Source organism: Ambystoma mexicanum, chromosome 3q (assembly GCF_040938575.1).
Source record: "Ambystoma mexicanum isolate Mex_15411 chromosome 3q, UKY_AmexF1_1, whole genome shotgun sequence".
Taxonomy (NCBI): Eukaryota; Metazoa; Chordata; class Amphibia; order Caudata; family Ambystomatidae; genus Ambystoma; species Ambystoma mexicanum.
The window spans coordinates 1,059,186,408-1,059,190,142 of record NC_090926.1 but is presented as its reverse complement, the minus strand read 5'-3'; the positions used below and the strand labels follow the sequence as shown (position 1 = coordinate 1,059,190,142).

Here is a 3,735-nt window from a genome sequence, read left to right as displayed (position 1 = left end):
CCTTTCTTCCTTTGTTGCCAGTTTCCCTTCCTCCCTGCCTCATCCTGCTCTTGGATCTATGTCACCTCAGTGTTATTAGCCCCCTGATGTATCTCCCTTCCTGCCTGGGGCTGGTGGCATTGGGCCATTTGTGATGGCTGGAAACTACGTTGGGGAGTGCTGAGCATTGCAGCTGTTATGGCACTGGCTATATTTCTTATGTCCTATGACCTTGCCCATTTGCCCCCCCCCCCCCCGCCCCCCACTTACTCTCCCATGCCCTTGATTGAGCTCCATGAGTTCCTCATTGCGCGGCACTGGCCAAAACATTGTTTCAAAAAGCGCTTTGCTCGGGACCTCTGGCCGAGTGCATTTCCAATAAATGTGCAGGGAAACGCGACAGGAGCCTGGCCAGGGCTGCGGCTGTCATAGAGGTGGCACACAGTGTTCTCTGCTCGCAGGAAGGTAAATGGTAACTTTATTATTTCTACCAGCTAGCCTGTTTGGGATATTATAATAATTTGTTCTTTTTACATAGGACCTTGTGAAAGGATGAGGAGGAAGCCGGTTGCCTGAAGATTCCTTTATTTTTGAAAAATAAAAGAGAAGAGTTTCCTTAGCAAAAGAACTCAAGGACTTGCTTCAGTCTCTTTGGTTAATCCTATTTCTCAGGGTTCTGCAATACAGATGGAGCTGGCGGACCCGTTGCTCAGTCCTCCTACTGCCAGTGATAATCCCTTGTTGCTTCCTGCTCCAAGGTACGTCTCTCTTGCAAGCCGAAGAGAAAATTGGTGTCAGTCCTTCTTCTCTGTCCACTTGATATAGGGGCTGGTGCTGTCTAAACCAATCAGGGCCCTGATGCTGTGGGAGTCTACATGATCGCTCCCAGGCCCTGCCCCCTTTCCCCCAGGTCGTGGCTTGCCACGATGCCTTGCTGTCTCATCATTTTGCTGGGATAGACTGAACCCCAATACTGATGAGTGTGGGATGAACCGCATTGACCTCCGGTAAGTGCTCTGGGTCAGGAAGCTGTGAACTGTTGTGCCGGAGGCCATGCTGCGGTATGGGTATGGCCAGCGGCTCAGGATCCTTGCTGAATTCCGTCGCAGTGACTTTGATGACGGGCTCCCAGTGAGGGGCGTCCCTCGGTCTCTGCGAGTCAGGCCGCTGTCGGCGCTGCGGTCAGACCCATTCATAGTTGCGCTGCGGTCAGACCCATTCATAGTTCCTTCCATGATCCCCTGTCTTCCCCATTGACCCAGTCCCTATACCATGGCTTTCATCAGAACCTTCCGATCTTTGCTTGTGGGAGTTGCGTCCGCCGGGGTCCTCCTGCATCGTATAGTCGCAAGCATCCTTACAGACATATTTACATACATTACTATTATTACCCAATCGAAATTGGTACACATTTATCGACCTTGGAAGGATGAATGGCTGAGTTGGTTATGGTGGGATTTGAACCTGCCACCTGCAGATCAAGCACAGATGTAGCACAGCAATTGTTTGACCGCTGAGACATTTTACCAGCTATGATAATTTCGTGTTTTTTTTTTCGGGTGACACAGATTTCTATTTGCCTCACCATTGTTGTTTGTTATACCATATTTCTCTTTAGGTGAGCCTGGAGACAATGAGTGTAGTTTGCATCTGCCTGGGTCTCCATTTATGTATGCGGTTTGGTGTTTGTTCAGGTCATTCCTTCTGTGTTGGTAGTAGACTCTCTAATCATTAGGATAGTGAAGCGTACCTCTCCATCCCTCTGTGAAAGAAAGGTCTGCAAGATTCCAGTTTTTGCTGTTATGTTATGTTAAATTTATTTTTATTTCCCAAAGGGCGTGAGCAATCCATGCTTTTTCAAAGAGAACTTCCACTGAAAGGAAAGTGGCTTCAGAATTTAAGATTATCCTTGTCCAGCACTTGCTGGTAGCATGTCATTAATTTTCGTGCCTTTGTTGACTTTAGTTTAGTTACTGCCATCTGTTTCACACACCTGTTTGTTGCAGCATATCAGTAACTTTTCAATGTCAGAACATGACGCATCTCCAAGGTCATACCTAACAGTGGCTCCAACAATTGATGTGTCATCTGATCAGTATTTCTTCTGCATGCTGCATTTACCAAACAGTGGCACCAACAAATGATGTCTCATCGGATCAGTATGATGTATCATTGGATCAGTATTTCTTCTGCATGCTGCATTTACCAAACAGTGGCACCAACAAATGATGTCTCATCGGATCAGTATGATGTATCATTGGATCAGTATTTCTTCTGCATGCTGCATATTGTACCAACAAAAAATGTATCAGCGCATCAGTATTTCTTCTGCATGCTGCATTTACCAAACAGTGGCACCAACAAATGATGGATCATCGGATCCGTATGATGTATCATTGGATCAGTATTTCTTCTGCATGCTGCATATTGTACCAACAAAAAATGTATCAGCGCATCAGTATTTCTTCTGCATGCTGCATTTACCAAACAGTGGCTCCAACAAATGATGGATCATCGGATCCGTATGATGGATCATTAGATCAGTATTTCTTCTGCATGTTGCATTTACCAAACAGTGGCACCAACAAATGATGTCTCATCGGATCAGTATGATGGATCATTGGATCAGTATTTCTTCTGCATGTTGCATTTACCAAACAGTGGCACCAACAAATGATGTCTCATCGGATCAGTATGATGGATCATTGGATCAGTATTTCTTCTGCATGTTGCATTTACCAAACAGTGGCACCAACAAATGATGTCTCATCGGATCAGTATGATGTCTCATCGGATCAGTATTTCTTCTGCATGCTGCATTATTTTTATGGTGTGGGATTTTTGATGGACACTATTTGGTTATGTCTCATGGGCGTAGTAAATATGTAGACTCGTTTCTTTATTTTATGCACAGACTGCACACCTGCTAAATTTAACCAGGTTTCATTGGTCTTCCATGCATCATGTGGTAAATGAAGCTATAATCATACGCCTTTAAAAAAAAAAAAACATGTTCCTGAAAGGTTGTATACATTGTTTTCTTTATGTATTTTGTGTACCTTTTCAAGTCATGTGCTTTGTTATTGTAACTCATATTTCTAACAACTAGAGAAGTGAAAATAAATGGTCCAGTGTCGAAATTGCAGAATGGACTCACCTCCTGGCTTCAACACTTAACAAAATTGTGTGTTCTTGGCCACATAATTTGTGTACACTGTGTGTGAAGTGCAAAGTCCTGCGAAGTTCACAGTACTCAATATTCCCAAAAAAGTGCCGCATCTTTCAATAGACTATTGTATCGCTTTATATTTACTAATGACCATTTACCTTTTGCACATCACAAAGTTATTTGTCTCCTCGCTCCAATTGCATCGTCACTTGACCCTATTCGGACTGTAACGAATCTTATGTCACACTATTTAGTGGCACCTTTAATTTTAGATGTATGTATAGGTACAAATAAACACATATTTGGCATCTAATCGTGCTGGTTGGTGTTCCATAGTTTTGTTTGTTCGCTCCTCCGTGTCTCACTATCAAAGATTATTGTGAAACAGGGAGCATCTATGTGATGGTGGCAGAAGAAAGAACTACATTTGGATGTTGTCAGGTTGATGATAAGCAGATTAGCCATTGAAAGCCAACTATGGAAAGCATCGAACATTGCTTTAAAACTAAAGATTGAATGGTAGGAGATGTAACCGTGCATGGTTTAATAGACTAGATTGTTACCCTATATGTGGCAAGGTGGGGGGA

General features: G+C 43.6%; 1 long non-coding RNA gene across 1 annotated transcript; it reads left to right on the top strand.

The window, feature by feature from the left end:
• The first annotated feature begins 863 nt into the window (after positions 1-863).
• Positions 864-3,461, top strand: LOC138583223 (uncharacterized). Its single transcript, XR_011305185.1, has 2 exons — positions 864-986; positions 1,815-3,461. It is a non-coding gene; the product is annotated as an uncharacterized lncRNA (long non-coding RNA).
• The last annotated feature ends 274 nt before the right edge of the window (positions 3,462-3,735 follow it).